Below are 17640 nucleotides of genomic sequence, written 5' to 3'. Positions count from 1 at the left end.
GGTTATTTCTTCCACCCTACCTTGGGATCTCTGCTCTCTCACCCCAGCTTGGGGTATATGGTCTCCTACCTACCTTGGGGTGTCCTGTCTCACACGCAACCTTGTGGTTTTGCATCTATTACCCCATCTTGGGGTATCTGCTGTCCCACCCCACCTTGGGTTATCTTGGCTCAAACCCCGCCTGAGGGTTTCTTGTTTTGAACCCAGCCTTGAGGTTTCTGCTTTCTCACCCTGCCTTGGGGGTATTGTTAGGTTATTTGCCTTCCTCCATGCTCCCTGTAACAACTGTGTACCTCGTTTTTCGTAGCAGAGTTCCAAAGGCGGGGTGGTCTCTTTGGCTGGTGTGGGACCACTGCTCTACTTTGTTCTTGCTTCTCCATGACTCTTGGTCAGTTCAGCTTCTTCCAGCCAGTGTAAGTCGAGGCCTCAGCGCCATTCACCCACTTCTAGCGCTGTTGTAGATTTTCCTCTCCATCGAACAAGGTGGACTGGCTCTGGACTGTCTGGAGAGGACCGTGTTCCGTGGCCTTCTCAGCGCAAGATAACTTTATCATCAGGCTACTTCCTGTCTCCGCCTTCCAGGAGGACAACTTCTCTTGTGACTGACTCTGTGGGACTTCCTCTTTCCGCTGCTGGCTACATAGGAGCTTCTCTCCCTGAGACTGGCTCCATGGGAGTTTCTCTTTCCGCTGCTGGCTACATAGGAGCTTCTCTTCCTGAGACTGGCTCCATGGGAGTTTCTCTTTCCGCTGCTGGCTACATAGGAGCTTCTCTCCCTGAGACTGGCTCCATGGGAGTTTCTCTATTGTGTTGATTGTCAGGCCTCTTTATGGTCAATCCCCTTATAGCCAACAAACAAACAAGACTCTACCTAAGGGAGGATGAATAAAACCCTCTCTGGGGATTGCATGTTCTCTAAGGGGGAGCTACCCCAGTGGGATCCCACTTTTCCTGTCTGTGATGCTGGAAATGCATTGGAGGGACAGGGCCTCTCTGTCCCTGATCTGTAATCCTTTTTCATATGTATTCTGCGATATTTTCTGCACAGGAGTCCATGTGGGACTCCTGGCAGTGCAGCTCTTTTTGGTTTAGTGAACAGATCCATGGGATACCCTTATGGCACCCAATGGTAGGGGTACAACCCTGTGCCCCTAGTGTATGTTTGTTGGGCACCTGTGTGTGGCCCACAGAGCAGGGTATGGGCTGGTGGCAGTTCCATGCTGAATTTGACAGGTGCTCTGGATATCCTCAATTTTGGCATACCCTGGCCCTGCCATTGGAATCAGTGATTCCTGATAGGAAACAAGATGGCCCCTGTGGCCTCTTGCTTTCTATGGCCTGGTACCTTGTATTCCCAAAGTCCTGGAAAGCCCTGACTCTGTCCCTTACCCCTGACTGGCTGTTGGGTGGAAGTTCCCTATATGGTAGTGCCCCCTGGCTGGCTGTTGGGTGGAAGTTCCCTATATGGTAGTGCCCCCTGGCTGGCTGTGGGTGGAAGCTCCATATATGGTATTGTGGGGAAGTCCAGGCAAGACTGGCTGGAGCCTTCCCAGTGACTGTATGTTGTGGGTGAATTGAGTGTGTGACCAATATCCACTTCTAGTTGTGGATGTCTAGTTTCTGGTATGTGACACAAAGATTGAGACAGCCCTGCCCGAAACTGGTATGAACGCAGTGTGTAGTGTTGAATGGCTGGGTAATTGTCCCAATACACATTCCTTAGTGTGAGTGTCTGAGAGGGAGGAGAATGGCCTGAATGCACTCTGCGCCTGATTGGCTGTATGACTGCCTGAATGTCCTTCTGAGTGATTGGTTGCCTGAGTGTGACCCAGCAGAATGAATGAGATACCAACTAGTATATCTGGGAGCCTCTCACTGCTAGAATTCGTTCAGAAGCTGAAGTCAAAACTAGAATCGTAACTGACGCTGTTCAGAAGCTGAAGAGAAACCGGGGATGAAACTGAAGCTTGACCTTGAAGCCCTGCTGGAAAGGAAGAATTGATGTTGCTCTACTTCGTCGATCTGAAAGCTGCTGTGTCTCCAAGGACTGATCCAAGAGAGGACCTGGTAAGGAGACCTCTCCCCGAGCTACGCCAAAGCTCCCTGGTAGACAGACCTATGAAAAGGCTGCCGACCGGAGACGGGGACTGCCGCAGAATTCCAAAGAGAAGCGCCCGGACTGTTCCCGTCACTGTCGATGACCGCCGTCCTCGACCTGAGCCGCAATGCTCCCTTTGCCTAAGAAACATTTGATCCCAGGATGCTCTCACCTGCACCGCCAACCGCTCTGTCCCGCCGGATAAAGTCGAGGCCGTCGACGCGCGTAGGAGTATCCACTGGTGGGTTTCCTGCCACCAGAAGACCGCAGAGTGGCCAACGACCCCGACGCCCTTGCTGGGCCAAAGTTCTTCAAACTCTTTGCAGTCCAGAACTATCATCGCTGAGGTGCCCCGCACGCCTCTTCCTTGCAGGACTTCTACGGTTCATCGTCTACGAGCACAGCTAGGAACGAAGCTGACACTTCATCGCCGGACATTTGACGACCCGTGGCTCCTGCCTTAAAGGGAGTGCACTCAAGAAGGGCTGTTGATTCCCCGACGAGGAACTCTACAATGCCAGGTACTTTGGGGTTGCTGAACTGTTGGAAAGATTTGTGGGAGCAATATATGGACTGGGCTTGTAGTATATCTTTATCTTACAGGTTGCCCAGGTGGGGGGATCTCCACACAGAACTGTGTCCAGTTAGGGGCCAGTATTCTGCCTATTGTTCTAACCAACTGCTTTCCTCCTATATCTATTGTTGGTTTCCTTTACAAACTGATTTGTGTGACATTTAACCGTACAGTTGATGCACTTTAAAGAGATTGAATAGTAACTGTGGTACCACGTAGAACTGTATATATTTGCCATTGTAGATTAACTGAGTACAAAGTGAGTTATCGTGATAGTGCATATAATCGTGAACCTTCATTATATAAAGACTGTGTTTTAACTAACACAGTGTGTGGACATTCCTTTGTGGGTGCTTGGGACTACACTGTACTTAAGAACTAGCCCGCATCACCTCCTGAGAAGCTAGGCCTTGATCACTCGCCCAGGTTTACCAAATAGAGAAGCAGGTCGCTATTTAGTTCCTGCTTGTAGCCTGGTACGCTTGATACCAACAGCTACCAGGAGATACCTTAACTCTGTGTGTTTGGGGATGTGTCCAGGGGGAGTTTGGGAAACATCTAGAAAATCCTTGAACCGTACTGGCTGATATTTAATGGCAAAAGGTTATGGTATGCCTCTCAGGTGGAAATTAGATTAGTGGTGCGCTATGTATTAACTCCTCGTTCCCCTGAGGTAGATCCTGCTTACTCTGTGATGCCGATACCCAAGAGCTGCTTTTAGCACCTGCTCAACAAATCCTTGCTTTGATCCCTGCAATGTAAGGCAAAAGCAGACCTAGAGAAACTGGGTTACATGATATAAACAGATTAGCTTTGGGACAGGTGGAGGTGCATGCTTGAAATTATTCAAAATGGATTCGAAATAATAATGTACTTTGCTTTTCACAAGTAAACCCCATATAAAAGTGACATGGGTAAATTACATAAACAATCATGTCACAGCAAAACCCATGTTGAAAGCTAACAAAGTGGGAGGGGGTCTTCTCATCCTGCGATATAGCAGAGGTGATTGAGAAATGAAAGAACTCCAGAAAGCCAGGACCCAACGAACGGCAAACATCTTGGCCCTCATTACAACTCAGGCGTTAAGGGTTAACGCCACCGTTAACCCTTAACGCCTGATTCCCACCTTAACGCCTGCTTTTTGCAGGCGTTAAGTTCCATGGTGCTAAGGCACCTTGGTGCTAATTACGGCACCGTAATTTACGGTGCCGTAATTAGCGCCTTCCCCACTCCCATCATGCCCTATGGGGCAAAAATGGGAATGGGGAAGGGAAAATGGGAAATGGGGATTTACCGCCCCACTCACCTTGTAATGGGGCGGTAAATCCGCCATCCACCATGGTGTAAATGTAGTTTACACCATGGTGGTAAAGTTGGTGCACTTAGCACCTCAGTTGTAATGAGGGCCCATGAAAAGATAATCTATGGAATGGGCTGAGAGCCTTGCAATTATGTTCTGTAAGATTATATCTTGCTTAATTCCGCCTGGACCTGGACTGAATCTTTGCTGGTCATGATTTTCAGAAGGCAAACCAGGAGGATCCAAAACTCTACAAGCTAATAGCTACAGGCTAGCAGCTACAGGCCAATAGCTACAGCCTAGGAGCTACAGGCCAATAGATAGATAGATAGATAGATAGATAGATAGATAGATAGATAGATAGATAGATAGATAGATAGATAGATAGATAGAGAGTTAGATAAAAGTACAGAAAAGAAATAAAATGCATTGAATAAAAGACTGCAAAATCTTAACACTCACCGAAACATTTATAAGGCAGAATAAGAGTCTGGTGGAATTACCGCTTGATTACAAGTTGCAGTATGGCAGTGTTAGTCCCCATTTATGGAGTCCATATTACTCCATGGGGTTTTCCCCAGATTTATCACCAATGCTAATTTCACCGACGCTAATTCTGCCAGCGCTAACGCCGCTGGTGCTAATTCCGCTGGTGCTAATTCCACCAAAAATGCAGGTTTTTGGCCGAAAAGTGCCAGAATTATATCCAACAATTTGCTAGAGGTTTTTCTCAACCTTACATCCGACCCCTTAGTTTGGCGGTGCGGTAATGCAGTGGTAACTCATTACCACCATTTCTGTCCACACCGCCAAACTCATAATGAGGCCCCATATGGTCCCGTGAATAGATTGTTAATGAAGCACAGATGCGCTTGAGTGAAATTTACGTAAGAATAGTCTGTCGCCAGTACCATACACTTGTTGATGTTCTTCCCCATGGACCACTCTACATGTGCTTTGATGACAGTTTGTCTACTTTTCAGGGTGATCACAGAGTGATTTAACCAGAACTCCTCCAGATGTACCTGGTGTAAGTGATCCCTTAGGTGTTTACATCATGGGAGGGAACTTGCATGGTGGTGCCCCAGCAGATCTAACAGGGCTTCCCTACATTTAATCAAAATTGGATTGCCGGACCAAATGCAAACCCAATAGAGTACTGGTTTCAATTGGATATGAATGCCAATAGATGGTAGTCCATGTTCTCGATGTAGCACGATATTTAGCATTTTGGGGGACGAAGACTGTAAACAGCTTTTTTATAAAAGAGTTTTCAATCACGCTCAGTCTAGAGATGTTTTAGTGCCCCCACAATTCTGGACCGAGCATCACCGCTGGTAGGGCCTGCATTTGATAGATTATCAAAGCCGAGAGGAGAATATTTTTACCATACAATTCAGCATAGGTCACGATTACACTGCTCCTTTTCCTTAGGATCAGGTTGGCTTCACCAGTATGATTTTTTATTTTTTATTTTTTATTGTTTGGTTGATAAATCAACCTTTCAATATAAAAACCATTTCATTAACATACATGTTATCACATAATTATTTATAATATTATTATATCTTTATCCATGTACTTAAACTTGATAAAATATGACTTTTGAGTATTAAAACAGAGATATGTTAAATAAAAACAAAATAAATATATTTATACATTTTTACATACATTACATATATTAGTGTCTTTATAATATTTAAAAACTCTTCATGTTAAGATCATATAATTGTTCTTACAAAGTTAGCTATTTCATTTCTTCTGCTTTCAAATTCAGTTCTAACAAAAATTGAATTGTGGCGAATCTAATCGCTTGACGAGTAGCACCAAATATTCTGTTCCAAAGAATATCGGAAGATATAATTTCATGATTTTCAAATAAAATTTTAAAATACTTGCACTGTTTCACCTGGAGATTGGGACATACTACAATTAGATGTTTTAGGGTTTCTTCATATTCCGGTAGATTACAAAATCGACAAATATTCTCATGTTTCTGTATTTGGCCACGTCTGCATAATATATCTCTTGTGTGCCATAAATTAAGTCGAAATCTAAAATAAAGATTTCTAAAATGTCCTGACGGAAATTTGCACAAGTAAGATGCCATTGCTCTCATTTTTTTATAGCCAAACAATTCTATACTGAAATCTTTGTAGGTGATACATTGTTCAATAGTACAAATCCAATCATGTTGGTATAATTTCCTTTGTGCTCGTTTTGGATCTGAAATTAGTAGTTCAATAGATATGTCTGACTCCACTAACAAATTATAAATAAAAGACTTCCACTGCATAGGAAAGGGGTGTTCAGATTTAAGAAGGTACATGGCTAAAATGGACGATAAATCAGAACAATTTACTGAGATCAGGCATTTCCTCAGAAGTGAGCATAATTTCCAAGCATAAGTATAGAACAATGACAGTGCTCCTAATTCATATTGAATCAATGAGATCGGTGTTGAGTTTGGAAAGTAAAAATGTTTTCGCCAGAACTTAGCCTCTAACCCATCCCAAAAGATACGATCTCTTGGGAGTTTTGTCTCAGAGCCATAAGTAATAATGGGCAAAACCTTTTGTCTATAAAATATTAGCACAGGTGAACAAGTAAACTTGCCGAATTTATAGAGTAATAACCTAGCTTGAGAAGAGAGTGTTTGTATTTTGTGGTTTAAATCATTAACATACAGAGCGTCGTTCACTCGATTGGTAATAATTACTCACAGATATTTATAATACGGAGTAATCATAATTTTTGAGTGCTGGAATGTCCAAATGGTTGATTTATGTGAATGTCGCTTCTTTCATATACATTCCATGATTTGGGTTTTAGGTAAATTAACGGACATGTGATTTTCTTGGACATAATGGGACAAGGATGTAATCAATCGTTGGAGGCCACCCAGTGTTTTAGAGATCAAAATGAGGTCATCTGCATAGAGGATCCATGCGATTTGCCTATCTCCTAATTTCGGAGCATCAGAATTTATGTTAGTAAAATTAGCGCTCATATCTAAAATAAACAGGTTAAAAATCGTGGCAGACAAGATACATCCCTGTTTCAAATCACGAAAGGCCGGGATTTCAGAGGTCATTTGGCCATCTAAAGTGATTCTTACCTGGATAGAGGTGTTTGAATATAAGAGCGCAATCAATTTAATTACTGACTCAGGGCACCTCATTTTTTGCAATTTATTCAGTAGTAATAATCTGTCTATCGAATCAGAAGCTTCTCTAAAATCAATGAAAGCTAGATAAAGGGGTTGGTTTTGATATTCACATAGTGCTTTAATAGCATTGATCGAAGTTATATTAATCGCTGTACATTTACCTGGGACAAACCCTGTCTGGAATATATCAGAATGTCCTGTATACTGAATCCAACCCGTAAATCTCGTAAAATAAACCTTGCAAATATTTTCACGGAGTATCAAGAAGTGCGATAGGTCTATAATTGGCCGGGTTTTGCCTGTCGCCCTTTTTGCACACCAGGATAATAACAGAGTGAGACCATGATAATGGAAGTTTTCATAAGAATACATGATTTCAGAAAACAACTGAAAATTAATCTTTGCCCATAATTCAGGGTATTGTTTCAACATTTGATTCGAAAGACCATCCAGGCCAGGCACCCAAGAATTGCTTGATTTGTTAATAAAGTATCAAATATCTTCAACTGAAAATTTTAAATGAAATTGATTTTTATATTGATTCACCGAACATGGTACAGAGTTCTCCGGAGTGGCATACAGTTTTAAAAAATGTGAAATCCATTGAACTTCTGAAACATCGTTAATTTGTAAGGAGATCTGTGAGTCCGGATTGGTCTTATTAATTAAAGCCCATATTTGGCCAGAATTTTTTGAAGCAATTTTCCGTAACATACATTCTCCATCATTTTGGTATAATTTAGCCCGATGGGCTTTCATCCAATTTTTATGTTTAGTCTTTATCAGTGCAAGGGCTTTCCATCGCACTTGTAAAGGAAGAGCTAGTGCAATTATTTTTTCTCGTTGGTACCAAGATTTTTGTTTTTGTACTGAGAGATCAAACTCATGAGGGGCATAGTGATTTTTCCTCGTTTTCTTAGTAGATTTAAACAGCTGTAATAAATTGCAATTTATCTTTGTAAAGCAATGCAAAAATGAGCTAGATTTGTTTCAGACCAATATAGCCTGTTATGCCCATTGTTAATTAACATGGATCGCGAAGTATTGGATTTCACATTCTTCTTTGAGTGACCATTTAGTTGCCATTTTATTTTCAAAATTTCATGATCACTATCTTGCGATGGATTCACTTGAAACAACTGCACTGCAGCAAACAGTTATCTACTAACAAATATAAAGTCAATAATTGCTCCTGTTCTACCTCGTTTCCAGGTATTATGTGGAGGGGTATCCTCCGGACTTAAACCATTTAGCATGACAAGGTTTTTAGCATCAGTAAAAGCGTTCCATCTGGTTAGTCTGCCGTCGATTACCTTGGAGGGGGGTTTCAAACAATGTGAATTTAAATCCCCTGCCAAAATAATCTGTGGGTAAAATGGGAGTTGAGTAATCTAAATCCATAGCAATTCTAAATTGTGGAAAAAAGCATTACATAATATTGCCACCGGATTCCAATAAATATTTATAATGCAAAGCTAATATTTCTTATCTTAATTATAATTAATTGCATGTACCGATTAGGGGCAGATTGATGTTCTAGAACAATTTCGGTGCTTTTTTTAAGGCAATTAAGAGTCCTGACAGAGGTCGGCCTTTCAAAGAACGTATAGCTGGATTGAAAATGATGGTAAAATTATCCCATACAGGTCGTTCCAGAAGCCATGTCTCCTGGAGTAGGATTATGTCATGCCGTTCTAACTTGGTATTTACATTCCTTGTTAAATGAGTGTAGCCTCTAGTATTCCAACTTATCAAGGATGGAAGTATTAAAGTATTTGAGGGATTTAGTTACGTCTGGGAACAGCTACATTTTGGTCCTAAATATACTTTCTGTGTGGTAATTTGAGTTATTTCAGTAGGTAAAGGTATTTGTACCTTACCAATATGGGTGCCTGAAAGCGTAGAGGTTCTGATCTCGCCGATGAATAAATCAAAACCCAACTCATTTAATTCCTTTTTTGCAAGCCATATTGTATTTAAAACTACTCTAGAAGCAACCCAAATTCGAGCTATAGCAAGATTGCCATCCAGGATGAATTCAACTTGATCAATATCAGCAGTTTGTATATCTTCTAGTGCTGGAATCTCTGAATAAATAGCAAGTATACTGCTGTGGTTAAGATCATACTTGACATAAGGTGGATCTCTGCACCTGATGATTAAAGAGTGCATTGCATTCCGTTTGATTCCTGCTTTATGGTCCTTTACTATAAAGGACGGATTTTGATTAGACTGTGCAGAGAGTGGTACATGAGGTTGAGATTGATAGTTTACTTTCAACTCCAGTGGAATGGCTGGGTGTTGTAGTTTCATACACGACTCATTCTGGAATGCTTGGTCCCGCGGGTCTGTGCTATCAAACGTTAGATATGACTGTGTTTGAATTGTTGGGTTAGCATATATATCGTTCAACAGCAACTTGTATCGCATATTCTATCAGTTGATCTGTTGCTACTCTAGGTCCCTGTATATCGGCACAGATTTTCGGTGGGTGATCAGGCCTACCATCAGGATCAACTGGTGTAGTATGTGCCACCTGAATTACTACTTTGGGGAGTAGTGGATTAACAGCTTCGGGAATATTGAGATTTTGAGCTGTGGGGGTATCATCATTATATAGCTCGTTAACGGAAGTTGGGTTAGCTTGAGTAATCTGGGGTCTTTGTATGGACATGTAATGATCAATTTCTTTCTGAATTTCTGAAAGTCTAGTTTTTTTGGTAATTTCATCATTGTTTGTTACAGATATGGGAGGTAGAATAGCAGGATCCTTGTCTTGTATTTCAGCCGATTGGTCTTTCGCTGCAGCCTCAACCAATGCATTTAATGGAGCATATGAGGTAATTGAAGAGGTTGGTGGATTTAAATTTTGTTTTTTTACTTGTGCCATTTGTAAATATTTTTTTGGACTGCTTCAGCCGCCAAGGTGGTATTTTTCCTTGGTAGGGAAAGAGCCTTGAGAAAGGATTTAGTTGCTGATTGTGAAGCATTAGGACCAGTTTTGCAGTTCTTTGTTTTTCTCTTCTGCTTTGCAGGTTCTTTTTTGCTTTTCTCTTCTATACAATTAGTCTCAGAGTCCTTGAGACAATTTTTAGAGAGAATATTATACTCTTTTCATTTGAATGATCATTATTGGCCGCACCTCCCGCACTTTCTTTCTCATGTTGTATGGACAACGGATCAGAATAAATTACTTGGGGGAATGCTGGTAAAATACTAACTTCATCATTTGTCGATTTTATTGTGACAGAGGGAGCTTGTGAGCTTCTTCCTTTTCCTTCTTTTATGATGTTTTTTGTGTTAAGTTGCATAAGTGTAGCTTGCCATCTAATTAGTTTTGCAATTTGTTTGTCTTGCAGAATCCATTTTTGATCTAACGATTCGAATAATTTAAATAAGGAAGATGTAGCTAAGTTCATGGTGTGAAGGGTTGTCTCAATCAGCACCGAGGCAGAAACATTCTGATTTAATTTTCAAGTGCTCGGAGAGCGGTGGTCTGGCGGTGTAGGGAATCTAAGTGGGGTTGGTGCGGCAAACGAAGCTACTAACTCAGAAGCATTTCCAGTCTACATGTAGGATACCTCTGGTAAATCCAACCGATGTTCGTACTCGTCATGCTCTAATAAGGAAGAGTTTGAGGTCAATTCTATGACAGCATGTTGTGGGCTTGATGGTAATTCACTCAATGACACCATCCGTGTGGCCTGATCTAGCGGGGCATGGATACCATTAGATGTGTGTGGTAAAGGAGTCATCTCATTTTCTTTTCTCCCGATTGGGTTTGAGGGGGCGGAACTACCACCTTCTTTCAGGAAGATTACTTTGGATGGTGGTAGGGATGAGCCCTCAGCGCTATTGATAAGCATGTTATCTGAAACCCCATACATGTTTTTAGCGGTAGTTTCAAGCGCACCTTTTGAAAATTCAAAACAAGTTGTTGGTCGAATTCCCCCCCAAATCACAGCGCAGTGCTCTTGCTTCTTTAAAAAAGCTTTGTTGTATATTGGGCACGCAGGGGGTGATCTGAGGCGATTTCATACTATTTGCAGTGCACGAAGTAGCACATCTGCGTGGTGTGCTACCCATTTGTTTTCGTTTGGAACGATTTGCTACCGGGTTATACAGGGTGGCATCACGCTTTTCAGCATGTACATAACAGGTTAGTGGGATTTGCAAACTGTCTCAATACAATTTTGGTTTAGTATACAATATTAAAATATCTTACTTCCGTGTTTTAGAATCAGAAAGTCTAGAGATGAATAAATATACTCGGATAGCTTAAAAACCCATTGACAGTATATGGTGAAAAAAAAAAGTTACTGCTATATTTTGAAAGCTGCAGCTGCACGCAAGCAGCAAACAGCCAAACAGCACCTACGGAAGCAGCTTGAGAAGCTGTGAGTGAAGCGCGTGCTGACGCGCTGTTGTCTGGGTAATATAGGTTGGGTTCTCCTGATACTGGGCGGGCTCAAAGGTGGGGTTACTGAGATAGCGACCCTGCAATTCAGTAAAACGATAAATTAGCTACTACTAATATAAATGACCACAATTTCAGTTCATAAGTTCATCCAACTCATTATAGAGTGTAGTTGTCATAACGAGATTTCTGTCTTCCCACAAGTTCCAACGTGCGGGCACGGTAGTCAATATCAGGTAATCCGGCGTTGAAAAACAGCAACAAAGTAGCAGAGACCACAGCCAAACAGCACCTTAGGAAGCAGCTTCAGAAGCTGCGAGTGAAGCTCGCGCTGAAGCACTGTAGTCTGGGTAATATAGGTTGGGTTCTCCTGATACTGGGCGGGCTCAAAGGTGGGGTTACTGAGATAGCGACCCGAGTTTTCTGTATTCCCACAAGTTCCAATATGCGGGCACGGTAGTCAATATCAGGTAATCCGGCATTGAAAAACAGCAACAAAGTAGCAGAGACCACAGCCAAACAGCACCTTAGGAAGCAGCTTGAGAAACTGCAAGTTTCACCCAAACCTGATTCCGAGGTAATCAAAGAAAGGGCCATCCTCGTTTCTCGTTTCCCTTATACATAATTTCATGCAGGAATGAGATCTAAACTTTTCCCCACACCTCGGCAATTTGGTCTCATCTGTGTTAATTGTGTTAGTTGACAAAATGCTCTTTAAGTTTAATTAGGCCACTCGGGTGCAGGAAATGAGGACACCATCACCCTCAAACATTTGCAATGGAATCTTTTCTCGCTGAAGACAGGGAGCTGAGGACCATGGCGGATGTGGAAGATGGGGAGCTCTCCGATTCCGATAGAGACATGAAGGTCGTCGCTCCTTCAGCATTGCTTCCAGGATATCCACCAGAGCAGGTACACAGAAGCCGCGGACGGAAGAGTAGGGTCCAACCCCAGAACAGATCTCCGGGCTCCCACTCCTGCCAAATCATATAGTATGAATTGTAAATTAACAGCTTCCTGACAAACTCCGCCCACGATATGGTGTATAGAGAACCCGTACGTGCCTCGCTCGGTTTATAAAACGTATAGCATCGTTTACCCCAGCTTAACCCCAAAAGGAGAGGACCGTTGCATCTGGTTGACTGTCACAGGAAGCGTCCTCCTGCAAGTGCTGTGTGCCTTCTCTCGTGCACAGGTAGATTAGATGTGCAAGCCAGTCCATGCAGCCAGTCCATGCAGCCATTCACTGTGTTCAACACTACACAGTTTTGCAGCTGGCGAAAATTCATAACATGGACACTCGGTCACTGCTGTGCCGTTGTACCCATACATCACTTTGCTTTTGCCGAGTCTACAACTCCTTAGCCAGGTAACCCCCCTTGGTCTGGGCTAAAAGGAGTGCCCGGTACTCTTCGCTCCTTTGGGAAAGGGGGGCGAGGGGGTCATGGTCGTGCTCCCAGGCCACGTGCAGCACATTATGTCTTCATAGAACCCAAACTCGATTTGCATAAAAGCAAAGAGTATTATTAGAACATAATTCCCACAAATTCAAATTTGAAACAGGTCTGATAGTGATTCAGCAAGCAACCCTTTTGGGCGAGTAATGGAAGTTGGACTCTGCTCTGAACATTGCAAGATGTGTACCAATTTAAACAGCTGTTTAACAGTATGTGAGACTATTGCTTTTTCTGCATTCAGTCTCCAGACTCCAGCGTCTTCTCAAACTCGGGCTGCAAAGACTGGTGACATATCTGGGAGTTTCCTGGGTTCCATCATGTTCCTGCCCATTTCCTATCCTATTTGTACCCCCTGCTGTTAGGGTGTTGTGTCCTTTGTGGAAGGGGCATCTACCCCCCCCCCTTTCTCCATTGTATACAACATTCATCAGTCTGGTTGCTTGTGCAACTGTCTCACCAGAAAGGGGTTTCTGCCCTTTTGTGGTCTCCATCCCCGTTCTGCTCATGCCATACCTGTTAGGCCTAGCGCCAATTGAGTGGTGCCAACGCTCCATATGTTTTCAAGAACAAATCCATCCATGTGTTGGACAAATGCACTCTGTTGTTTGCATACTAACCAGGCATATCCAGACCTAACAACCCATGCCTGACGTGGGAGAACTGGTGCATTGCGGAATCGACCCTTTGCACAATTTCCCAATTGGCTTGTTGACTTCTTGCAAAATTTCATTTCTCAACTGCCCGCTGTGACATGCCTCATCCCACGTAACCCTGGGCTCCAGCTCTGACCACGCCACCTCTACGGTGCCCATTCTTGCTCCAATCATCTGCAAAGATCCCATCACTGATCCAGCAAACTGCCCTAGCCCAGCAGTGTGGGATCGGTTCCCCTAGGTGATTAACTAACCCGTCATTTCTCCCCTTTTTCTGAACCGGTGTCTCAACCCTCCTCTCAAACTCTTCCCATTGCATGCCAGATGGCACTCAGTCTTGGTCTTATGCTACACCTCCTTTGTTCTATGGTGACTGGCCTCTGCACTCCAGCCCTCCACACATAGAAGAGGCCTACCAACAGCTGCTCCATGTTAAATTCCTTTGTTCCATATTTTTTAAAACATTTTTTTTATAAAAGATCTAGCCCATGGGGATCACATCTCAATCTACACGTATCTCTTAAAACAGATTCTCCTCCCATCTACCTAAATGCTTGACGACTTGCTTCTGCATTTCTCCTGATATAGCTGCCCATATCTGAAATAAATGGGTCACAAACTGCCTCTCATCCTAGCCCACTGCGCCCATCGTTTTACCTAGAACAGCCCTGAACTGAAAGCGACTGGGGGGTGCATCCACATGGAGCAATAGTGATTGGGCCAGCCATGTGTACTCTTATTACATATACTGGGCAATAACTGGTGTTGTATATACATGATTGTCAAATCATAACACACCCAGGGCAGTTCAGTACTCTACAAAAACCACGTCAACATAAAATATACATTTCATTTACAGTGGTTAGTTAGTTGCTAAAGGCCAGCAAATTGACAAGGCTGCAGGCAAATGCCTAGAAATTGCATTGGTATGCCTGGCAGGGCAGATAAGGTACTTTACATGTCCAGCAGACATCCACATCATTGGGCAAAGCCTTCCATGGTGGTAAAATACTAGCAAATCATTTTTACACATTCCTAACAGGCATAATGAAAGAGTCTGGAGGAAGACTTCCAGGTAGTGCTTTAAGTGGGGTATGACATCGAGGGGTGCTCTGGAAAGGGGGTGTGACCAAATTGTGCTGGGTGCGGCTTGTAGGATGGGCAGGTGACTTAGGCAAGGGCCACCTGCCCCAAACAAACTGTGTATTTATTATGAGGCCCTGCAAACATGTACTTTGCGGCACCCAACATGGTCTCGGGTGGTCTTGTTTACATCCAGTCTCCATACTGTAAATCGAATTGCCTCTGGTTCAGTTTCCAAATAAGCTGCTGTCTGTAGATCAATCCCTTTCTGACTCGGGATATAAGCAATTCAATCAGTGAGTAAATCACTGTCATTCTGTAAATAAAAGAAACAGACCCAGTGTGCTTAATAGCTCTTTGGTGCTCATTAAGTGTTTCAGCTCAGCTGCTGTCTTACTGCCCCTTTTATAGTCCAGAGCTATTAACTCCCTGCAAGGAAGGGCTAGTAGAATTGACATGAGCCCGAAAGGCAGCACTAGTCTTCTTAAACTAAAGGCTTGGTACCTTTAAATACATTTTTGCTGGCCAAAGACTCACCTCAAGTTTTTAAGTTATCACCTACATCTTCAGCCGGCCCTAATATCATCAAGATTATGACAAAGACAAGGAGAACAAATCGCATCAATGTGAACTACTTGGTGCTTTGCATAAAATCAAAGAGCATTTTGGGAATATAAGAACAAACACACATTTATACATGTTATTGCAGCTTGCAAACTTTCTGGGCACATAATGCACAATGTCTTTCTGCTTATTTATTGATAACATCCTACCAGTAAACATCCTACCGACTAGAAGTCTGCCGATGCATAGCATGTGAATCCAAACAGATACAAGCATCAGAAATACGATTATGGTGAGTTATGTATCCCATATACATACAGGTTTTGAGAGAGTTATCCTTTGGGAGTCAGGCATTAGCTGTCCTGCTTTATCACTTCCCTCCCACCTATTTCTTTCATCGCAGCGGTTGTTTAAAGTTGTTTTTATTGATTATTCGCTATACATATACAAGTCGTTGACTGGATTAACTGTGTTTCCAGAACAACATGCAAGGCACATCAATATAAACCAATTGCAAACAGATTGTAGTCCTAACTTTACCCATTGGTGGTGCAGCACTTCAAATCTCATAAGAGACAGCAACAAGTGCAAAATAAATTGTAGTAATGATGCTACAGTGGCCAGTAAACTTCCCTGTATTACCCCCACATGCCACAATACAGCTCTGGCTTTCCTCATCCGTCCCTCTGGTGCGTCGGCTGTCAGGCTACTGGGCTTTGTTTTGTTCTTAAGCATAATTCGCTATTTGCCATCCAGTACTATATATCTTTAAGTTGGGCTCGAACACGTAGAGGGTTGCAATAAGCTCTTTCAAGTTCCTGTAGTACCCCTTAACCAGTCTGTCATTAGTGGCGGTTGACGTTGCATTCAGTGAAATGCTGTACGATGGTTGGCTAATGGCAAGCCTTGTGAAACGGTTCTTCAAATCCCGGTCTTCAACACTGAGACCCAACAAGCAGCCCTTCATAGACGGCAGTAAATTCCTATTCAACATGGACAAGGCCAGGCACCGGAACACTGTTGCGTTAGTGATGGGCGCAGTATAAATATAGAATAACATAACTTCACCCGCGCCCACTTAATAATGTGTTCCCAAAACCATTATTCTGACATATCGACCTCCCGCCCCCCGCCGCCCGTGATTGGTTCATGGCCACCTGTGTTTTGGGTCTAGCGACCCGTACGAGCGTGCACACCACCATTTCTGACCAGAACCAGGTGAGTGCAGCGTCCATCCTGTCCCATTTGGCCCAATAGTGTTCACCCGGGCCAGGTGCGTTGTGCGACACCCCCAGCACCCAATAGCAGGGGACAAAATGGATCTACGTGCTCTAAAAAGCTGGTTAGGAAGGCCGTAGCAGGCTCTCCCCCACGGCCTTGCCGCTTCCTGGGACCTCCTCTGCCCGCCTCCCAGACATCCTCCGGGTCCTGATTGGTTCCTGCAACATCATTAAGGACACCCCAGGGCAGCCATCTGCCTGGCAGCCCCTGCGGCGAAGGACCCCGAGGCAAAGGGCAGCTACTACATGGGCGGCTCCAAGATGTGTCGGCAGGTGTCCGCAGGGGAAGCAAATGAAGCCAGCAGCCAACAGACACCAACATAACTGTAATTGTGGTAGGGGTGTGGTGTAGAGCAATCACTCTACCCATGAACGCCCTTGCCAATCCACCTTAACCTCTCCATAGCATAGACTGCCATAGCTTCACAACATGCATACTTAGAGCGATTAGTGACCACCAGTCCAAATCCATTCTTGGTAGGACTGTAAATGCTGCATTGCATCACGCACTAACCTACTAGCCAATGTCAACCAGTGCTACACCTATAGAGAACGGTTAAGATCAACCTGCGTCACCTGTAGACAGGGGCAATAATGTTAACATGTGCCACACTTAGATGGAATTCTCAACCTTAGCTTGCGTCACATCTAGATAGAATTGTGAATGTTAGCATGTGCCACACTTGGGTGGAATTCTCAACCTTAGCTTGCATCACATCTAGATAGAATTGTGAATGTTAGCATGTGCCACACTTGGGTGGAATTCTCAACCTTAGCTTGCGTCACATCTAGATAGAATTGTGAATGTTAGCATGTGCCACACTTGAGTGGAATTCTCAACCTTAGCTTGCGTCACATCTAGACAGGATTGTGAATGTTAGCATGTGCCACACTTAGGTGGAATTCTCAACCTTGGCTTACTTCGCATCTGGACGGTTTTGTGAGTGTTAGCATGTGCCACACTTAGATGGAATGGTGAAGGATGGCAGGATCCACACCCAGACATAACTGCAAGTATAGCAATGCCAACTAACCAACCCTC

At 43.4% G+C, this 17640-nt stretch overlaps 1 protein-coding gene across 1 annotated transcript in view; it reads right to left on the bottom strand.

Moving 5' to 3' along the window:
* Positions 1 to 17640, bottom strand: part of LOC138489370 (zinc finger protein 420-like) — a 180795-nt gene that overhangs the window by 130597 nt on the left and 32558 nt on the right. The window lies entirely within an intron of this gene.

This window comes from Ambystoma mexicanum, chromosome 9 (genome assembly GCF_040938575.1).
Source record: "Ambystoma mexicanum isolate Mex_15411 chromosome 9, UKY_AmexF1_1, whole genome shotgun sequence".
Classification (NCBI taxonomy): domain Eukaryota; kingdom Metazoa; phylum Chordata; class Amphibia; order Caudata; family Ambystomatidae; genus Ambystoma; species Ambystoma mexicanum.
This window is presented reverse-complemented; position numbering and strand designations above follow the sequence as displayed.